Raw genomic sequence first — 23,951 nt, forward strand, 5'->3', positions numbered from 1 at the left:
CAAAGAATGGCAGAGGTACAACTTTGGTACACTGTGGGTGGGTGAATAAATTCACTTGCACGTGCTATGTTATTTTGAGTACTTGTAGAGCTTGAACTCTACAAGCAGTAAGACTGCGCAGTTGTTTGAGCACATGCTGTTGACAGTTTTTGTTTAACTACAAGTTCCAGATTCAAAGCCTGTTTACTAGGCATTATGAGACTGGGGTCTGCCATTTATTGTGGCCATCTCTGTAGTCCCGTTCTCCTGTTGTGCAGGAAATAGCAGTGCAGCACGTTTGCATCTGAAACGTTAGTATGGCCATCGTTCTGAAGCTCTGCTCTGCTGATTTGCAAATACTATAGTGTACCCTATTTTGACATTTAGAATGCATGTGCTGTCATCTTTCTGCTGAGAGGTCTGGTTACTGTGCAAAGATTGTGTTGCTGCACATATTTACATCTAGGATGTTGGTGTCCTATTACTGCGCAGATTTTACTTAGAGTGCTGTTCTTGCATTGTGGTTTTGCACAAATTACATATGAATACTGCTGTGGGTGCCTCTGCTGACAGCTCTTATCAGTTATAATGCACAGCAGCCTGCGCTGCTTTGAAATATGTCTAAAGAATTGACAAAGCCAATAGATCTTGAATAGGGGAAACCTATTGGCTTTGCCAATGCTTGCCTGGTTTGGTATGGGAATTATATTGTCTTGTGTTCTTTCCTTTGAAATTGTTGGTACTGCTTGTGCTTAGATCCACTTTTCTGAAGATTGCCTGCTGCTTGTGCCATAGTTAGAAGGGGTTGAGCGGATATTCTCTCGGAGTTCGAATTGGGCATATTGAGTTAGCAGGAGTGTCCACTCTTCCAAATTACCAACCCCATTTTTGACAAGGAGCCGTTATTGATTTTTTCCTGCCTCACATTAATAGGGGAGACTACCTGTTGCAATAAAGGTGACAGTCTTGTGGCTTATGGGCCTGCACCATTGATTGTGCCTGCAGAGCTGGCAGAGGCTCCGTAAGTGCACAGTCATCAGATTTTCCAACTCAAATGGGGTGGGAGAACTGCAAGTTTAGCAGAGCAGGAACCTTGCTGATTTATGGCAGGACTTGTGCAGTGTCAATCTCTATATAACCCTGAAAATCACTCCGAATGTTGTACTTATACTTGTACCTGTGGTAACAGATCAACAAACTACCATGCACTTTTTTAGGTCGCAGCCTACCAGACAGCGCAGCTGCCTGGTTCGTGAAAGACATCTTGGGGAGTTTCAGAAAGTTGACCTAGGACTGCCTTCTGCTTGTTGCTTACCATTGGCTTCATGGTTTTGTAATTCACTCTTTCTTGGTTTCTATTTGCTGGCTATATTTGCTTAAATCTCCCAAGGTCAAGTTTTTACCTGCCCATGCTAAAGCCAATTACAGTATCCTTCCACTAACTACCTTTCTGTAATAAACAGGCCTATAAATCTTATCTCATCATATTTGCTGGGTATTCAGAGACTGAGGTCAAATGTCAAGCTGTACTTTCTAGGGAGCCTGGTGTTATTTTGCTTGCATTTGGGTGACGTCAAAGAGAGAGTGTTTACGTCTTTTTAATTTTATTTTGGATATAGCCATCTCAAAACATATCTAATTCTTTAGCTGCACAAAACAGTCACCTTTTCTTTGTGGGGCATGGAATTCAGTATTGGCATTGTCAGGGTGGGTGGAAAAAGGAACGTTTCTAAAATCATGATTGAAAACTATTAGGCAATTTACGCTGTTTATGGCCCATTCACTGTCAAGCAGGATAAGATTTGTTCACAGGAAAGAGCCAGCCACATTGTAAAACAATTTGGCAATGCTCGTTTTTCACTTTGCTGTGTAAAGCATATTCTTTTTTTTATGACATTGGTCGCAACTCATTTTGGAGAGTTGGATAAGTCTAAAGGCAATGGTTATGAAATCCTTTGTGTTTATGTTTAACTACACAATAATTATGTATTCCATCTGCAACTGTGCCTGTATATTACTACTAAACAAGCAGTCACAAGTTCAGTTACTTTGCATGCACTAGGGCCATGATTGGAATGGTGCAACAGATGCCGTGGCACAGGGGCCTAAAGCTCTAGGAAACCCACTGAACACCGATTACTGTAATATTTTACCATTAAACAAGCAGTTACAAGCCCTGTTACCTTACAGGCACTAGGGCCATAATTTGTATGGTGCAGCATGTGCAGTGGCACAGGGGCATAAAGCTCTAGGAAACGCACTGAAAACCAATTATTTCTATATTTTACTATTAAACAAGCAGTCACAAGCACAGTTACCTTGCAGGCACTGGGGCTATGATTTGAGTGGTGCAGCAGGTGCAGTTGCACAGGGGCCAAAAGCTCTAGGAAACCCACTGCATACAGATTATTGCTGTATTTTACTAGTAAGCAGTCAGTCATAAGTGCTGTTACCTTGCAGGCTCTAGGGCCATGATTTGAATGGTGTAGCAGGTGCAGTGGGACAGGGGCTTAAAAGTCTAGGAAACCCACTGAATACCAATTATTGTTACATTTTACCACTACCCCTAACCTGGATGGATCCAGCTTTAGCTGATATCTCCCCACTCTCTAGAGAGCGTCTGCCGTCCCAGTGCTCCTTGTTGCACAGTGCAAGCGCTGCCTCCTCCACCGCTGCTCTTTCTCACACTTCGTCTCTCCCGTCACATGCTTCCTCCCTCACAGGCTTCCTCTTCTCCTCACCTAGGACACTGGCACACCTTAAAAGTGTATGGATTACTTTTTTTCACAGTATGAGCAGCTTTTATAAAAAGGACTTAAAAGGTCTACAAAGTATGTCAGTGATTTTTAAAAGCACCAGTTATATTGCACAAAGACACTTTTTATGGCACTGGGGAGATTACATGATTTGGTCAGGATCACAGGATGTTGAGCCGACGCCACGGCTTAAACCTGATTCCCCAAGTTGGCAGCTCTTTCAGTATTTCACATCTTTGTTATAGTCATCTGCAACATGCACAAAAAATATTGACAAAGCTTATAGGCTTTGCCAGTGTTTGTTCTTAATCATTACATATAATACAATCTTGGAATGAATACCTTCAAAATGTGCCCTGTATAAAACCTTCTCCAATATTGGATTTTACTAAAATTTTGTCTATGTAGAACACCAACTCAGGCCATCCAAAGGGTGCACATAACTGACTTGCTTCTTAGTTCACCATTGGCATAGTCAAGGTGTGTGGAGGCATGAACGTTTCAAAATTTTATGTTTGAAAACAATTCCTTAAAAAAAGTACTTGCACTGATTTAGTCTGATGTACTACTAAGATAAACAGTTCTGCATGTGTATACATTTTTTGGAGGATTTTTTTAAGTGACATGTTCCTATTTTATACGTTTGTTGCAGAATGTCTTTAAAAATGAAGGTGGCCCAAAAGTTAACTGTAAAAAACACCCTAGTCACTTGCTTTCTTTCACATCGATTAACTTGTAAATAAATGCTTACCTGTTTTGAACAGCGAGCTGCATGCAAAGTTTAGGAGTGTACTTGTGGCACCCAGACTATAGATCTATAGGGATGTTATATTATCTTTACTTTCAGCCATTTGCAACATGGCTAAAAACATTGGCAATGCCAATAGGTCTTGCATAGGCAATACCTATTGGCTTTTCCAATGCTTACTTGTTCTTCTGTCCATACTACTAAGGGCTAATAAAAAGTTCTATTTCACCTTTCTTAAACATGTTGAATATTTAAAGTATGCAGGCATGCTTGCTTTACACATTATTATTGATTTCTGTTATGGAATGTTATGCTATTTACATTATTTTAGTTTTTTGTTTTTTGTAAAGCAATATGCATCATTTTTCAGCAACTCTAGAGTCTGAAGTTGTGGAAGGCGAAACTAGTTCAATTAGTGCAGAGTAAGTCTCAGTCCGGTATTTAATTGTAGACTGGAGTATGCTGAATTTAGTTGCAGGTGATCCAGAACAGGTTAGTTTTCAAAACTTCTCTGAAGTGGATATGGTTTAGTCTGCCCTCACACATAGATTTGGTGCGCTCTAAAGGGTTGTGACATGTACTAAACTTTTTAACTGAAGCAATCAGCAAAAGACCAACAGAAGTAAAATTAACATTTCTGAACAAAAGTAGAGGCACCGTTTTCGACCTTGTGATGTGGACTTTTTAGCAGAGACAAGGACATTGCTCATCCTTTTAAAAGCCTTCTATATTGTGATTGGTAGATAGTTTTATTATGCTACTTTAGTCGTGTGCATTTTAGAAGAAAGGAACGATGCAGCAGAAAAGTACAGATAATGTTTATAATTTGAATTAATAAGTAGAAGACCACTTTTCTCACCAGAGCTGATGCATAATGTAAAGTAATGCTTTACCTATATAGCCTATTATGACTGCTCTAGGTTTTATTGTATTTAATTTGTCCACCTTTCGATCATTATTTATCCATATTTATTTCTTGATTATCCTATTGTTAATTACCCATATTTATTTTTCATCGTATGTTTGGTACTTATCATTATTTGTCTTGTGTTCTTTGAAACAACAGAAGTTGCAATTAGTATATTTCAACATTTATGTAACTAACAAGTACTGACAGATGCCTACTGAGGTTTAGCCCAGTAAACAGTCACATATACATTCCAACAGTGCACTCACAGGAAAATAATACAATTTAGCATAAATAAATATGTACTTGCCCACCTATGTAAGAATATGTATTCATTTTTAACTTCCCTGCACAGACATAGACTTGGTTACCATGACTAACAGCATGGAGGGTGTTAGACCTGACATCCTTGCCGTGGTTTCCCCTAACATTTTACTCTGTGACCTCCAGTTTTTCTGACATCATTTTTGCTGGCTTTTAGTATTTTGGGCAATTTATCATTGCTGATCAGTGCAAAAGTACAGGTGCTCTTTACTCTAAACCATGAGAACGTTGGTGTCTCCACAGTTGATATATTTAATTTACTTGGAAGCCCCTAGTAAAGTGCCCTATAGGTGCCCAAGGCCTGTAAATTAAATGCTACTAGTGGGCCTGCAGCCAGCACTGATTGTGTCACCAATTACAGTAGCCTTTCTAACACGTCTCAGGATTTCCACTGTAGAGCCTATGTGTGAAGTTTTAAACTGCCATTTCGACCTGACAAGTGTTGACACTTGCCAGGCCCAAACATTCCTTTTTACTACATATGTCCCTTTTAAGGCTCAAGGTATGCCCAAGGGCAGGGTTCAATGTACTTAAAACGTTGGACATGTACTTTTTAGTTTAACATGTCCAGGCATTGGAAAACTCTTAGATTCATTTTTCAATGTTTCAAGGCCTACCGCTACCATAGGTTAACATTAGGACTGCCTTAAAACATCTTTTAATTGCAATTTCCGATTGGGAAGAGATAGAAACATGGAGTTTCGTGTCCCTTGACTAACAATTGAAAATCACAACTTATGGTGAAGTCAACTTTAAATTGTAAGTCTGAAAATGACACTTTTAGACAGTTGTCATGTTCTTACGCTCACCATACTGTGCCTCGGCCTGTCTCTGAATACACATCTGCGGTAGAGGACAGCTGGGGTTTGTGCATTCCCTCTAGACAGTCACACACAAAGGGAGCTTGGATGTATCATTTGCATCCTGATGGCCCATCACCAGGCTGATGAGTCTTCCTGGGCTAGATAGGAAGGAGGAGCAGACACCTACATCTGAATAAAGCTGTGCCACTCCTCACATAAAGGGCTGCAGACACCCCCTGTAGAGTGTCTGGAGCCAGGGAAGGAAGACAAGAGATCTTGTGATCTTCAAAGGCGTCCTTGAAGTCTCCCCCACTTCAAAGACTCATTTGGGTAGAAGTACTGGACCCCAAACCTCACCAAAGCAGTTCACTTTGGGATCCTGAGGAAACTCTGCAACAAAGAAGAGCTGTGCTGCTGTGAGGGACTGCCACTTTGCCACTTGCTCTGCTGTGTTGGCCTGCTGCCTGCTACTTTTTGCTGTGAGCGAGGATTGAAACTGCTCCTGTCCAACCTCTTTAACCCAAGAACTCCAAGAGCTTATTCCCTTGCCCCCTGTTGTCGAAGTCTCAGGGCCATCAAAGCCTTAGCCAGCATGCCCCCAACCATGGATGCCTCCAAGGATCAGTCCTTACAGCTTCCCTGTTCGGCACATGCCCTGCAACCCATGCTTGGTTGTATCCAGGGCACACACCTCAACTCTGGGCTGCTCCCCACCTGTGTGTACAGCTTCCCAGTGCACTGTCTGCAGCCACTAACTGTGCCTCTGACGCAGAATGTGGTATCAGAGGAAGCCTTCCTTCAGCGAAGTTCCCCCACCATGTGTTGCAGAGCAACCAGAGTGACACCACAGCTTCCAATTGCTTGGGGAGGCCTCTGGTATTTGGATTGCTTCAGCGCGGCACACCTGCACCTGTGTTGCCAGAGCAACCCGAGTGATGATGCAGCGCCCAGGATGTGGAAAGGTACTGTGATTATGGGATGCAGTGTGCTTTTGTGGGCAGAAGAAATTTTGAATTCATGATCACAAGGGACCGAGCAAGGTCTCTGCATGTGAGAACCACTCTAAGGATTTGTGGAGCATTATTTTGTCCTGATCCAACATGACAGGAATTCAGTTGCTGAACCCCAAATCGACCACTGTGAATCTAAGAAACTTACCATAAATAGTGGAATAAGAGTGAACAGGCGCTTCCAAGTGTGCTGTTAATATACTTGTTTTGAATACCCATAAATGGACAAATATCTCTTGGATTTTTGTCATTTTGGTCTCATTTAACTAATAAATATTATTTATTTTTCTAAACTGCTGTGGGATTCTTTTTTGGTGTCTTTCACTATGTTACTGTAACTAAGTGTTGCATAAATTCTTTACACATTGCCTCTTAAGTTAAGCCTGACTGCTCTCTGCCAAGCTATCAGAGGGTAAGCACAGGTTAATTTAGGGAGTGTAACTGACTTACCCTGACTAAGATCATGATCCCTACTTGGAAAGGGTTCATACCACTCCCAACTAGAGACCTGATTTCTAACAGGGAGTAACAGAAACAATATCTACTTTCTGTATTTTTCATTTCTGTAAAAATAAATACAGACAAGCACAGATGGCCTGATTTAGAGTTTGGCGGAGAGGTTACCTCATCACAAACTCACAAATGCAATGGATAGCCCGTCTGCTTTATTACAAGTTCAATAGACTACAATGGAATTGTAATACAGGAGGCGGGATATTTGTCATGTTTGTGAAAGAGTAACCCTCTCTGCCAAACTCTAAATCAGGCCCAGAGTTTTTTGGTTTTATTTAAATGCAAAACCCAGTACAAATGGAAAAACGTGAACCTCATTTATTATGTAAAAACCCATACAGTGCCACCTGGGCATGTCATGTTGAAAAATGTAATGAAACCAGCCTAATTAAGTAAATAATGCAACAAATACAGATGCTATACAGCATAAAGAGGAGGTCTAATTTATTTTTCCATATTGTGGAAAATGCCTAGTCCTGAAGATGCTAAAGTGTCTGTTCAATAAAGATCTTCCATGAAAAGTGACTGAACATAACATCAGTATTTCTCAGTCAGAATTTTGTGAGTGAGTGATAGACTTAGAAAGTACATGCTTAGACACATTGACACGAGGACAGAAATAAACAACAGATGAGGCATAAGAAACTTACAGAATGTATCTGTTTTTAGACAGCTCCTGAAAAGTCACTGGCAGATGTTTCTAGATCTGCGGGTTCAGGGCCGAAAAAGCCATACATTGAGCCATGAATGCTTGAATTGAAGTACAACAAGGAGAGACTGTGTTCCTAATTGCAACAACAACAATATGACTGTTCAGTTTCCTACAAGTACAGTCAAGAGCAAATCCAAAACAAATGGACAAAACAAACGACCTTGAATTGAAGGCATAGGCCAACTGGAAACCAATGGAGATTGAGCTTGGGCTGGGTCATATGATCAAATTTACACAGGCCACAAATTAATCTCACTGCGATCTTGTGAATGATCCTAACTTCTGAATAGTCCCAGAAACAAATACCAAGTTACAGGTGTTGGTGTAGTCCAGTTTCGAGAGAATACCTAGTCCTAAATCTGAGGCTTACAGATATTAGAGCATGCGAGGAAGAATTTTACATAATTCCAACATCTGGTAACAACATGGAGTCACCAGTGAGTTCACATGTTCCCTAAAACTATAAAAGCAGAATTATTGGGTACAGGAGACGGGAGAGTTCTGGAGAGGGACGATTTCTTATCGGAACAGACCTTCTTGCTGGCATTGAGCATAGACATTCCTGTCCACAACAAACTCATGGCTTACCCTGAATGATCTACTTTATCAAATGTAACTGAAAAAGAATGAGAACAAAAGGATGACAAAAGTCAAGATTCATACTAATATCATCCAATACTGATACTCAAGTTGTTTTAGCGCCAGTGCCTGTTGCCAGATGGTATGAACAATAGAGAGTATAGCATTAAAATTGCCGCAGTTTTGATGACAATATAGATAGAACCACGGTGCAATTTATGAATCAGTACGAGGAAAATATTATCCAAATGAAGATACAAGAAGCTATAACTCACAATTCCTATGTTGGCGTAGATCCTTTATATGGAATACATAATATATTAATTGTAACATAACACCACATCTATGTGTCTTGACTCCACATCTATGTGTTTTGACGACATGTACATCATCCCGACACATAGATATGGAGCTATAAATGGCAAATCTAAACTTCCCTATATGCTCTACACTTTATATATGTGTCCCTCAATATTATATCTACGATATTAGTGTGTCACAATATTCTTCCTCTCGATATTCCAGAATACAATCTGCCAGTAGTATAACTGAACTGGAGTGTCAGTTTTTACCATCTTGCATTCTATTACAGTAAGCAAAGAATGATACCTATACATTTATTGATACTCATTCCTACATTATGTCCAGTCCCCAGTGCTGATTTTAATTTGAGCACCATATAGGTTAGTGTATCGGCACGGTCCATTTTGTGTCTGTACTTGACAGAGAACTTTGGGGAGCAAAAACTGCCTTAATTTATATATGGTACATAGACACGTTTGACCTATATTTTACAACATTTTCTATCGATTTTACTTAAGAGACCCCCAAAAAAGGGGGGTTGAGTATGACAAGTGCAACATTTGTTGGTTAACGAAATTTCTGACAACAGGAAAATCAAGTAAATGATAATACACATTTGTGGTGAGTCTGACCCTGGTCTATATTATAATTAAGACATTTCAGATGCCAGTTCTGCTTAGAGCAGAATATTGGCTGATACTAATTAATTTTTTCTTCCTATGTTTTGGTCAGTTCACAGAGGGAAACAATAGCCCTGAATATTTATTAAAAACGCCCATGAAAACGACAATTTGTTAAATTGCTTAGCACTTAAATTAAGATAATTATGTATTTGTTTCCTTCTATATAGTACAAAACAATGACCTTCCAACAAATGGAATATATTTCTCCTGTTCTTTGCCAAAGAAATATAAGGCACATTGGCCCTCATTTATACATGACTGCAAATGCAGTCGTTTTTCTGTCATTGTCCGTTCATGCAGAGTTTATGATTACGCATAAGCAGACAATGTTTGTTTACAATATTTTAATGGGCGAGCACAAAGTGCTCCGTCCATTCTGTAATCTCTCTTTGGGCTTTAAATCACGCCCATGCCACGTCAGTTACTTACATTGGTTCGTGGGCTTGCCTTTTAAAATCCGTTTGCTTTCATTTGTGAAAGGCATGCATACGTCATGCCTTTTCCGGTGTTTAGCCCTCCTACACAGCACCGGTAAAGTACCAAAAACATACGAGACTCGATGTTTTCAGCCTGGAGTCTGGACTACTTTATCTGTTTCTTTTCCACGCAGCGCAATTGCACTGCATTTTACATAGCACGATTGCGCTGCGTTTTTTATTGCTTCACAACGTTAATAGCTCTAACTCGAACAAATGCGAGATCCGTTGCATTGAAAATGCTTGTTTAGAAGGCTACCACTTTTTAAAAATATGCCCACTCGACGGGTTTTTCCTGTGACTGTCCCAATAAACACGCGAATGCACGTCCTCTGTTTTTTTTCTGCAAGTAGGAAGTCGCGCTTCAGTTTCTATTGCTGAGGTTTAGGAGGCTGGCTCTCTATATAGTGTACGAGAATGACATGTGCTGTGCAGAGAGTCCACTTTGGTATCCAGAGGTAGAAAGGAGATCACCTAACTCTGTTTTTGTGGTAGTGTGGGTGAGCAGTTAGGCTTATCTTGGAGATGTGCTAAGCATTTGTTGTACTCACAGTATCAATAAACGTGGGCACACACTCGAGACCATTTGACAAACATACTTCAGATTTGTATGAAATTTTTGAGCCTGAGATCATCAATATATGGTAAGTACTTCTTTTGTTATGATTTTTTAAAGTTTAGAAATATATGCTTTTTGTGTGCAATTATGCACAATAGGAATAAATTAGAAAATCTTTGAAAATGCATAATAAAATCAGGCACTGCTCTCACAGTCGTCCCCTTCTATTTTTAGGTCAAGGTCGTGAGCTGTCCTGTGGGCCAACCGGAGAAGCTTAGGCAGTTCCCAGTTCAAGCAGGAGCAGTGGCTGAAAGTCTTGGAGCTGGTGCACAACAGTGAAGGGGACCACTTGGAAACACACTGCACAGGTGGATTTAAAGGTAAGTCTGGTGGGTCCCCTTGGAGGGTAGAGATTGCAAGAGGTTAGGGACCCATAGACCATAGCTCTTTTGGCATTTCAGGGGTCAAGGAGGCCGGGTGACGCAGAGATAGGTCAGCGAAGAGGCGTGATTCAGGGGGCCCTTGGAGCCAGCAGCAGGTCACTTGGAGGGTAGATTGCAGGTCAGCAGGGCTACTGGCTCCTGGGTATCCTGTAGTCCCTCGACTGGTGCTTGCCTCTTAGCTTTGGAGAGTCAAAAGTAGTCTTTGCTACTGGGTGTCCAATGTTGGGAGTCCAGTACCGCAGGCAATGGAAAGTCTCATGCCCTGAAAGTCACAGTGCCACCAAACTTGGCACACTGGCTTTGTCCTTTGGGGCTGTCTTGTGGATTGTGGTTAGGCTGCTGGGTCTAGTTCATTGGTCAGCAACTGAAATTTACTGGTTCCTTGCTTGCAGGAGAGTGACACCTTCACTCTGAGGTAGGTAGGTTCTTGGTAACTTGCAGAAGGCTGGAGGTGCCATGAGGGTTTGTAGAGTCCTTCAGGTTTCTAGGTGACACTTCAGTGGCGATTGTTGAGTCCTAGGAGCCACAGGTAGGGTTTGACACCTTTTTCTTTATGCAGCAGGGCTTCTAATTTAGTCCCTTGGGGCTTCTTTGTTTTTTGTCTTCTTGTGTCCATCAAATCTAATCTGTAGGTCTAGGAATGCCCACTAAATACTGCATTTAATGGACATTAGGGGGAGTACCTGGTAGTGGCCAATGGGTCACCTACCTTAGGGTGTCTACACCCACTAAGTGACCACTTTTCTGTGGGAAGGGGTCACATCCCTATCCCTGATTAGCTATTTTCCTACTACCCAAGATGGAGGAAAATGAAATGGATTGGTCACCACACCTGCCACACCTGAAGGGTGGTGCAGGCTGAGGTGGGCACTCCTCCCACTCTGGCTCAGTTTACCTGGCAGTTATCCAGCTCAAAGTGGAGCAATAACTTTGGGCAGCCATCTGCGGGGCGGAGGCAGAGTCAGATTTTAAAGGAGGTAAAGTCTTTGAAGCTGACCGCTGGTGCAGGGTGTCTGTCTGGGGGAGGAGGTGTAACACCTCCACCCAGGACAGGATTTGTTTTCCGGCTCCTGAGAGCAGAGGCTGTCACCACAGGAGTCTAGACTTCTGTCTGGTGGTAGCAGGCTGGTACGATCAGTCAGCCACCATGCCAGGACTGTCAGGGTTTGCAGGGGGCGCCTCTAAGGTGCCCTCTGGGTACATGTTATAATAAATCCAACACTGGCATTAATGTGGGTTTATTATTCTGAGTTGTTTGATACCAAACAACCCAGTATTCAGAGAGGCCATCCTGTAGCTGGGGAACTCATAAAGACCAGTGTCCAGCACATGTTTTTGCAATGGCTTCCCTGTGCACATGCTATGTCTTAAGGTTTTGCAAAGACACAGTAGGAGCATATTTGGTCATGCACACATGTGCCCTCAAATCCATTACAGTGCACACTGCCTTAGGGCTGGAAAGCCTGCCAGAGGGGAGTCTTACTGATATTGCTTGCAGTGTTAGTTGACATTGCACTTTTGGTGAGTGCCAAGATGAGTTTGCAACTTTTAAATACATCTTGTCATGCACTTGCAATGGCAGTCTGCCTAAGGCTAGTGTGGGGCCTTTCAAAGTGGCACAATTGGTGCCGCAGCTCCGAGGGGCCCTCTTTGGTACCTATGCCCTAAGTACCAGGGGTGGCATTTAGTAGGGACGTACAATGGTATCTGAAGTGCCAAATAGAGATCTGGCCCTGGGATAATAGAGTATGCATGTTTAAAGTGCTGCTTTACCATTTTTTCCTCTTCACACACACTGCTTTGATTTACCTTGTTAGGAGCTCGATTCGCCATAATGCAACTTTGTTGCATTGTTAGCAAGATGTTTGACCAAAATATTGAGTTTAACAATAAAGTTTGATAATAAATGGCATTGACTGAAATATTGCAGGTAAGAATATTGTTGTTAGTGGTGCTTCCAATATCGTTGTCAAAAATATTGTTACATTATATTATTTTTTTAAATATTTTTACAATATTAAAGGTTATATGTTTGTTTATTTCTGCTTTTGTTTTGTAGTAAAAGAGTTTAATTGAATTTAGAGGTTATTTAAATAATTGTTGAATATTTGGGTATCTTTTGTTTGTTTTGAAAAGTTGTGACTAGATAAATATTTGAAAATATATATTTTTTTAATTATTTTTAATTTTTATGTATTTTTGTGGTTTAATATTTTATTCTTAATTAAGTTGTTTGTTAAGTTATTTGTTTTTAGTAATGTGATGTAGGGTTTATGGGGCAAGGGGTGGGGAGGTTTTTAAAAATAAAGAAACATTTTTAAAAATCAAAAAACTTGAATTGCTTTATATAGTAATAATAATCAATTTTTTGATAAAAAATAGTAATTTAACATGTTTATGTTATTATATACACAGTGTTATTTAAATGTAATATTTATGAGATGATAATTACCATTTTCACCAATATATTTATATTTTAATTTAACGTTTTAAAAAGGTATACATTTAGTAACTATTCATTTTAAAATGTTATTATAAAATATATTTAACAAAAGTATGAACATATATAATATTTTATTATAGTTATAAATGTGATGTTTTGTACTTAAGTTTGTATTGTCAGACATATTTACACACACACATGTATATATATATATATGTATATGTATATATATATATATATATATATATATATATATATATATATATATATATATATATATATATATATATATACACATATATCTATATGAGTGATAGGCAAGCAAAGGTATATTGGTATATATATATATATATACATATATAGTGTGATATATTTTCATATATTCATTAGCACTTTCTTATGTTCTCCTCATGCAAAAGGAGAAATCCATGTGCACTCCAGCAGTTTGTTGCACAGCATACCGTTTATTGCCTCATGAATACCACACGAACAGCAACAAAAAGGATGGGGAACCTAACGTGTTTCGGCGTACCTCACGCTTTGATCACAGGTAGATTGCTTCCCCTATTTTAACAGCATCAGTGTAAAAATGTGCCAAAATAAAAGATGGCCAAAGGCATCTCCCTCCTTGCATCGAAACGTGGCGGACATCTTAACATTGTCACAACTAAAGCATAAATAAATGTGTAAAATGACTATCATTTTTAAAACCACAATGTGCCAATCACAAACTAATAAGATAGCAATGAATAAATATGTTACAAAGAAGTACATTTTGCTACAGAGAAACATACCGGATGGCGTTGTGCTGGCCTATAAATATTATATAGATAGCGATTTCTTATTTAGTATTGTTATAAAATTTTCAATGTCTGCGTGGAATGATTCCCAGTCCCCTAGTAACAAAAAGTATATTCATCAATCCTGCAATTCAGAAATACGGCAACTTGTCAAAATACTCAAATGGACTAAACTAACACCGGCCATAAAACCTAATGGCCCGATCAGTGATTTACATAACTCTTGCTCCATCTGTGAAATAAATGCTAAAGTGAACTGTCATCCCTACAACCATCAAGCTCAAAACATAAACATCTGATTAAGTATTACAGTCATCTAGGCAATAATTGCAAAGGCCTGGAGAGTATGATTTACATTCCAAGCATCATACTCATTATTAAAACCCTCCTAATAATTCATGATATCACTACTATCCAGGGGACACATTGTGACCTGAGTTGAGGCAATTACTGGAATAAAGACAAAATGAAAAAAGAAAAACAATACTGTTTCTTGTTGGTGAATTCACAGTCCACCTGGCTGATCCCTGTCATTGTGGCTAATCAAATCAACATTTTCATAAACATCTGAAAATGCCAAAGAGAAGAAAAGCTGAAGAAATTTCACATATAGCCATAAGAAAAGAGGGGTAAAAGCAAAAAACACTGAGTGAAATAAAATACTTTCACAAACATGATCAATATTATTGCTAAAAACCTGCTAAGGGAAGCTAAAAATCTAAACCCCAACTAGGAAGCGGGTGGCAAAAAGTTACCAGGAGAAAGAAAACCCCCCTTTTACAGGAGTTTGGGAGCAGGTTGCACAGATAGCAGAAAAACAGGAGGGTACACATGGCAAAACATCTTTCTCAAGAGCAGTACAAATTCTTCATCCATGTTAAGACACAGAAGGACCTTAGTGTTCAAAGCAATAATATGCTGAGACTCATACCTGCTGACAGTTTGATCTCTATTGCCTCCATGTTTGTTAGATGGGAGGCTGTCAATAATTTAGAATCTCAGTTTTTAGATATCCCTATTGTGTTTTTGACTGGTGTCTAGCCACCGGACAATGAAGATCAGCTTGAGTGATTGCCATCATACGTTCCAGTACCCTTTTCCTGGTAGCATGTATGGTACTACCTACGTACATCAATGGACATGGGCTTTTCAAAATATATATAGCAAAGGCAGAAGAACATGGAAAATGGATATTCAATGACCTTTGTACAGTTTCTACATGCCTTACTGTTAGAAGAAGGGTAAAATCATTTCCTAGGAACACTATCTTGTCACCTACAGATGTCACTCACACTAAGTTTATCTTTTCTTTTTGTGCCTTGTCTAAATGTAGCCTACTGGACATCATCAATATATCCCAACAGGCTCTCCTAACTCAAAAGGATAGGCCAATGTTTCAGTAGGATATTCCTAAGCTCCTGTCACTTTTTGTTGAAAGTGGCAATAAATCTGCATTGGTCAGTGCTCTTTTTGCGTGAAACTTGTGGGACAAGAAAATCCTCTCTTTGTTCACTTTTTCTTGGGCTGCCTGTACAATAGCGGGCTTGTATCCTCTTTGTAAAACCTCCGCAACATGATCCTATATTCATCCTGAAAGATATCCTCTGTACCACAGGATATGTCAGCTGTTAGAATCTCACCATAAGGAATACCTTCAATGAGCTTACTAGGATGACTACTGGAAGCATGTTACAATGTGTTACCTGCCCTAGACTCCTTGTGAAGATGAGTAGTTAATTTCATGTCTTTCACAATAATTTAATATCAAGGAAATCAACAGAGACAGTGCCAATATGTGCTGTCAAAGAAATATTGTAGGGATTTTTGTTGAGCTGTTCTGCTTCCTTGTGTGTACCTCTCCAGATGACAAAAACGTCATCAATATATATCAGCCATAGAATCACTTTAAAATTAAAATTATCAAGATCCTGGGCTATTTGCTGTTCCCACCAGCCATGAAGAGGCCAGCGAAACTTGGTGCAAAGTAGGTCTCCATCATGGTCCCCCTGTTTCTGATGAAATAACCTGTTCTCAAAAAGGAAAATGTTATTTTCAAGATATTACTGGACCATCTGCAACATTGTGTCAGCATGAAAAACTAGAGAGAGGGATCTAGCTCTTAAAAAGTGACTCACAGCTGTGATACCATCCTGATGTCTAATGCTGGTATAGAGGCTAGCTCCATCCAGAGTCAATAACAGGAAGTCCTTCTTCCATTATGTGACTTCAATCCCATAAATAAAATCCCTGATGTCCTGAATGCACAAGGCATGAACAAATGGCCTGAGAAAATTATCTACACAGCATGAAATGTTCTCTAATAGTGAGTCGATGGAGCACACAATCGTTCTGCCTGATGGATTTGAGGAATTCTTACGTATCTTGTGAAGGAGACAAAGTATAGGGATCATGGGACATTTACGATAAAGAAACCTATATTCTTCCCATTCCAGCAAACCCCTGCCCCACCATTCTGTCAATTTATCATAATATAAACTGTTTGATTTAAATATACTGTCTTAATCAGTTAATTCATAACAATCCTCCTCATTTAACTTACGGAAACCCTCCTGCAAATACGTCTAAAATGTGTTATGTTTTTTTCTAGCCACACTGAGCACCAGTCCTGGGACCAGAAGCAACAGTGCCAGCACAAATAAGGCAGCGGCAGCGGATGAAGGGGGAGTCTTGGCGGCGGCAGTGGCGGGCAGTGGTAATTCATATTTCTTGCTTATTGACAATTAGTAAAATAGTCACTACAAGGGTGTACTAGTGTTGCTGACTCACTCATCAACACTGTGCATTAGCAGATACAGCACGAGTTAAGTATAAATGGCCTCTTCTATCTGCAACTCAGCAGACTAAGCTTCATAAAATAAAATTTAACTATGTTGTGTTTTGTAAAATTGAGAGAAGGATGGAAGGAGAAAGAAGGAGTGAAACATAATATGATTGAAAGGATGTGAGGGCGAAAGTGCATAGTAATCATTTAGGTGGGTGATGATGATAGGATGCATGGGTGGGTGAAGGATGGGTGAAAGGGTATACGGGTGAAGGTATGCCTGCCCAGTCGGGTGAAGGGGTATGGGTGAAAGGATGCCTGCCTAGATGAGTGAACAGAATTCGTGGATGGGCTGGATCTTTTGGATGGGTGATTGGTTAAATTGGTGAAAGGATGATTGGGTGGGTTTTGGGTAAATGGATGTTGGTGAAAGGTTCGTTGAGAGCATGTTTGGAATTTGGATGGTTTTAAATAGCGAAGGACTGGATGAGAGAATGTAAAGCTTAAATGGTGTGTATCAAATCCAAAGGTGAAGAATACAAGTATTAGAAGAACAAATTTGCAATGATGAATAGATAAATGCTTGTAATGAAGAAACAAGGGAGCTCTTCAGGATAGCAGTGTTCCTCTCACCTAACTTATTTGCTTTGAATGGATTTTATCAAAGGTTTGATTCAAAGGGTTGGTTGGTATTTCTGACTAGTCCCTTGACTCACAGTATTTTTCAAAGGAGGGAGATTGCATGTATCCCAGCATCCATTAACAATCACCTTCCTCCTTCTCTATGGCCTTTCACCAGTGCCACCCATGATCACCTATCAGCTGCATGGTTCAATTTGGCACAATTGTCACTACAATGTTGGCTGTGCAATGTGCGTCTGTTTAAGTTAAGTTAATGTGTCAAACAGGTTTCAATGCAAGGCAATGCAAAAACAAGGTGTGTTTCCCTTCCCTCCCATCGCCTACTCACTTAGTCACTTCCTAGTGCTTTATTCCTTTAATCTTTCTTAAGTTCTATCCCAGCATATAGAATAATTTGAAAAATCCAGTCTTTGTTGGCGCCACATTTTTCTAGCCAAGTGATATATAAATATAATTCATTATGGCTTCCATAACGGATTTACTTCTGTACAAAGTGTGGTGGAGGAGGGTGATGAGAACATTGGTTAAAGTGGGACTCAGTATGTGCCTTGACTTTTGTGGATGAGATAGTTTGTGATGAATGCGCCAAATACAATCTAAATATATATATATACATCCCATTCCTTAATCCTTTCCTTGTACTGCAGTACATTGCTTTTCCCACTGTCTACTTATGGCAGACACAATGGCCCTCATTACAACCCTGGCGGTCGGTGGTAAAGCGGCGGTAAGACCGCAAACAGGCCGGCGGAAAAAAAAATGGAGGTGAAGACCGCTGGGCTGGGGATTGCGGTCTCCAGCCCGGCGGTAGTCACTAGACCGCCGACGGTATCAGGACCCTGCATACCGCCATGGATCTCGGGTGGTTGGGAACCACCATGAAATCTATGGCAGTAGGTACGATCAGTGCCAGGGAATTCCTTCCCTGGCACTGATAGGGGTCTCCCCTACTCCCTGCTACCCCCCACAAATCCTCCCCCCACACCTCCCTTCTGCCCCCCAAAGGTGGCACAACCCCCGTCCCCACCCCGACCCCGAACATGCAGATATACACACCCCTACACACACACACCCCCAACATGCACATATACACACCCCTACACATACACCCCCAACATGCACATATACACACCCCTACACGCACCCCCCCCAACATGCACATATACACACCCCTACACGCACACACCCCCAACATGCACATATACACACCCCTACACGCACACATACACCCCGACAACACATACCCACACGCATTCAAACAGACATGCACACTGTCTGACCCGCACACATTTTCCATACACACAACACCCCCGGCACGCATACACTCACTCACTCACCCCCTCTACACTCTCACACCCCCATGCACGCACACAACACACAACATCCCCCACCCCCTTCCCTAACGGACAATCAACTTACCTTGTCCGTTGATCCTCCGGGAGGGGACGGGATCCATGGGGGAAGCTCCGCCACCAGCACACCGTCACCAGAACACTGCCACACAGAATCATGGGACGTGATTCAGAGGGCGGTGTTCTGTTGACGTGGCGGTGGAGGTTGAGCAACCTCCACTTTCCCGCCGTCTGCCAGTATGGCTGCTGGCAGCTTTCTGTACGAAAAAGGACGGCGGGCTGCCAGCGGTCATAATACGCGGCGTGGAAGACCGCCAGCACTGGCGGTCTTCAGCACGGCGGTACCTCGGCGGTCTTGCGAAAAGACCGCCGAGGTCGTAATGACCCCCAATGTCTGGATGATTGATTTTATTATAGTACGTGCTGTGTATAATTCTTAGTATTCATCTGCCTTGTAATCCGGTACAATTGAGAGGTATTTATTTCGGAGAAGAGCAGGGCCATTGAAATAAGATCATTTTCTAGTACATCTGCCCAGCTGCAGACAGAAACGAGTACGACTAGGGCGCTAGCTGAGCTAAAATGCCTCCTTTAATTTAGCACAACAGGAGAGAGAAGAATACTTGTACTCCCATACTGCATAATGGCAATGATTCTACTCACTTCATGAGGGATTGACCTGAGGTGACCAGCAAATGTACTGCTACTGTGCCACTACATGATTTTAAACAAGTGTTTTCCTCAGAGCATTGTTTACAATTTCTGTTTTTTCTTTCTTGATATAGCTTTTCCTGCCTTGTCTACCATCACGGCAAGAAATAGCAGCCCAGCTGCAGCAGGAGAAGCTGGAGGCCACCAGGGCAGAATATCGGCAGATGATGGTCCTCGAGGAGAAGGCGGCAGCAGCAGCTGCTGCCAATGCTCAGGGCCTCAGCCATCCCACGCTCAACACCAGCGCCACAGTTACAGACCCAATAGAATACAGGCAGGAGCGCATGGTGGGACTCCTCAAACAACTCCTGGTCCACCATTAATGTCCTCTTCTGCCCCTTTTTTAAACTTTTATTTTGGTGGGTGGGACTTGTTGTGGGTGGAGAGGGCGGGAATGGGTTTTTGGGATTGGGTCTTTTTCACTTTGTTTTCTTTTATTCATGGACAATTGAACGTACTTTTTTTTGGACATTGGTGGGGGAAATGGAGATTTGTTTGGGGATGGGGTGGGCCAGTCGTGGGTGGAAGGAGTGAGTTTCTATTTTTGTTTTTAGGGACGGGATTAATAAATACTTATTTTATTGTTATTTATGCCTAAAATCTATTTTGGAGTATTTTACTTTGCACTGCTGCCTTTTAGCACAACATGTTTTTTAAATCTGCTGATAGTGTATCCCTTTTAGGGCAGCACATTTTAAAAGTTGCTCATAGTGTATAACAATTAATTATGTGGTTAGATACCTTTGTCCTACTACTCACCTAGTCTCTGCACTGCATTCTGCAACTATATGTGACCCATAAGGAGTGGGGGGGAGACTTGCCATTGCCTAACTTAAAAGTACAACAATGCTCCATAGTTCTCTTACAGGAATAGATGAAGCAAGGGCTGCACAGTTTCTCAGGGTGCCATGGTGGTGTAGTAGTAGCATGTTGGCGCACTAACAGTGAAGGCATTGGAAGCGAGGTCCCACTCCACCTAGGCGAACTCAAATCAAGAACCTGCACATTGAGCTGGCGTAGCTTCCACCACATCCGCCCAACTAAGTGTGTGACTAATCAGTGGTGCAAATTATTAAGAAGCACCTCAATAAATCACACAGCCCCGGAGAAGAGGGTTAGGGATTTGATGAATGGATACAAAAGGGATTTAGTGAAAGGTGTGACAAAAAGACAAACACTACACAAACACAATATTCATCGCAGCAATGAATAGCAGCCTGTTGTGGGAGAAATAGAAAAAAGAAATGTGTATGTATGACACAGTTAACTTTACATTCCGTTAGCCCCAGAGAGACACAAGTTCCTATGTCTCTAAAAATATTCTGCCTCCTACGTTTGGAAAATAGTAAATATAATTAATGTTGGGGTGAAGCTAACACACACAGTACTAAAAAAGATTATTGAATGAAAAATTATACTAATCTGTATTGCCAAATTGGGTGGTGCATCTAAATTTTTCTTGGATTGCCCTGTCAATATTCTTGAGTGCCTCCCTGAAGCAATCGGAATAAGGTAAGCATCAGTGTTATGGTGCAGGAGAACCGAAGACCTGTGGATTGTAAAAGAGAAATGATTATCATGATATTATAGAATAAAGAAGGATAGAATGGAGGATAAGCTTCATGAGGAGTAGTGTACCAAGAAGACTCAGAGGTGGCACAGCAAGAGCAAAGGCCTTTGCAATGATTCATTTTATGACTGATGTTCCATCAATTAAGTGAGAGCAATTACAACAACCCACAATCACAGACAAGTGGCTGCATGTATTGAGAAGATCAAACTTGCAAATGTCATGATCATCAGAACATTTAGCCTAAAACATGTGTATAATGAGACATCATCCATCACATGTCTGTCTCGTCCAGTTACCTACAACAATAGGCCCCCCCACCCGACCACATAGTTTTAAATTTGAGCCAGCCAGCATACACACGCAGCAGCATTGCTTTTCCCAAATCAAGTAATCAACGCACCTCTCACCACCAGTCCACAGATTGGAGCTGACCTCTTTGACTCATCATCATCCATGTTGATTTCCATGAAGCTGATAACTTCCTTCTTCTGGCAGTTGCTTAAGTTGTCAATTCACACTCTGAGTCCTTCCAGACTCTAATTAAAGATTATGTTCAACTCCATACCAACTGCTCCCAAGAGTAATAGTCTCCCGACCCAATTGAGATTGAGCGACCTGTAGCAACAAGAGAAACATTGAGTAATTTTTTTATGTAGACTAGATATGTGGTTGTTAGGTAAATGGACTGGTCGGGTCTTTGACGAATGTGAACCAGAAAACAAAGCACCAGAATACAAAGCAGCGTGAAACCGCCGGCAAACAAATCTCGCTAAGTATCAATGGGGAAGAAAAAAAAATCCCCTTCAGGAAAAAAATTATCACCCGTTATTAGGCCACCAACATTGTAAATCAATCACGAGGCAAACACAATCAAGCTTAATAATTATAGTTAAACAATAAACACTCACTCTCACTATTTGTCACCTCTAGACATGAGTCACATGAGCCATCTCAACATTGAAACGAGAATCTCTCATATCACTCGTTGGGGCATATAGCATTACTTACCTGTCCCTCAGGACTTCTTCAGGGCTAAAAACATACAAATATAAATAACCATAAATTAATAAAGAAAATCAAACACCACCACAGACAAGATTAAAAAAAAAAAATTAGACATTTGAGTTATCAAATCTATAATCCTTCAATTATCTTGATATTCACCAAATTTCTGTCGCCCGCATATTAATTTACTAGTAACCCATACAATTATTCCCATTCTATACTTGAACTGAAACCCAAGTGAAAAACATCAACCTCCAATAGATAGATCTCCCATCAAATTACCATTGAAACCATAATGTTCCCAGAAACCATTTCTACATCCATTGTCCGTTCCATTGTGCAACCTTTTTGTGTTTGTTTATATGCATAAAATATACACGAAATGCAATGTTGAATGCTATATGATGAGAATCAAGGGTATCTACTACTTTTACTTAAAAATGAAAGTGTCCCAAATAAATCATCTACAATTTACTTCTTATTTTTCATATTTTAAACATCACAAATAATAAACAGCAACCTCATTAAATTTAAACTCGAAATTGGAATCTACACGAGGCAGTGGAATGTCGATAGTATTCAAATTCAAATAGTTTTCAACTAAATAGTACTATTGACAAAATATTATCAAAAATCATCAAAACATAACACTAGAGTATGTTCTACAGTCATGTCTTCCATCTATATCTTATCAGAACTAAGGCCCTCATTACAACATTGGCGGTAAATCCCGCTTACCGCCGTGCAGAAGACCGCCAACACACCGCCGCAGCTGCAGAATTCTGCCACAGCTAATACGACCCACAGCTTGGAATCTGCCAAAATCTAGACACCCACACAAGTCCGCCACACCAAAGGTCAGTGTTAAACGGGCGATAACAAAACCTCCACCGTCACGCCAACAGGAATACGCCCACACTATCACGACCCACGAATCCACGCAGCGGTCTTTCAACCGCGGTATTCCATTGGTGGTACACACTGCCGCGCTCAAAATACACACACATATAAAAAACACAACCACATTGGACAAATCGAAATACACACACCTGACACACATACACACACCACACCCACACACTCACAACACTATAAAACACACACCCACATTACGCACAACCCCTTCCACCAAAAATGTTTGAAGAAGCAGAGAGAGAGAAAAGCAAAGACCACACCAGCATCCAGAGGCACACAACACCATCACTCATACACATCCACGCACAAAACAACACACATCCCAAAACATCACCCCACACATCACATCTAACATCACTCCACACATCACTCACACCACAACATGGCACCTCAAAGACACCCCAGGTTTTCTGAGGAGGAGCTCAGGGTCATAGTGGAGGAAATCATCCGGGTAGAGCCACAGCTATTCGGATCACAGGTGCAGCAGACATCCATTGCAAGGAAGATGGAAGATGGAGCTATGGCGGAGAATTGTCGACAGGGTCAACGCAGTGTGACAGCATCCAAGAACACAGGATGACATCAGGAAGAGGTGGAATGACTTACGGGGGAAGTTACGTTCCGTGGTATCCAGACATCAGATAGTCGTACAGAGGACTGGCGGTGGACCCCCGCCTCCTCCCCCACAACTAACAACATGGGAGGATCAAGTCTTGACAATTATGCATCCTGAGGGCCTCGCAGGAGTAGCAGGAGGACTGGACTCTGGTAAGTCATATCTTTACTATTATCTCCCCCACACCCTACCTGCATGCCATCACAAACTCCTACCCCCTACCCTCACACCCATCACTCCAACACCTCACATATACCCCACCATCACAACCCACCCATCCCAATACCAAGCCCTGTATGCAACAAGCATGCATGAAC

This window comes from Pleurodeles waltl, chromosome 2_2 (assembly GCF_031143425.1).
Source record: "Pleurodeles waltl isolate 20211129_DDA chromosome 2_2, aPleWal1.hap1.20221129, whole genome shotgun sequence".
Taxonomy (NCBI): domain Eukaryota; kingdom Metazoa; phylum Chordata; class Amphibia; order Caudata; family Salamandridae; genus Pleurodeles; species Pleurodeles waltl.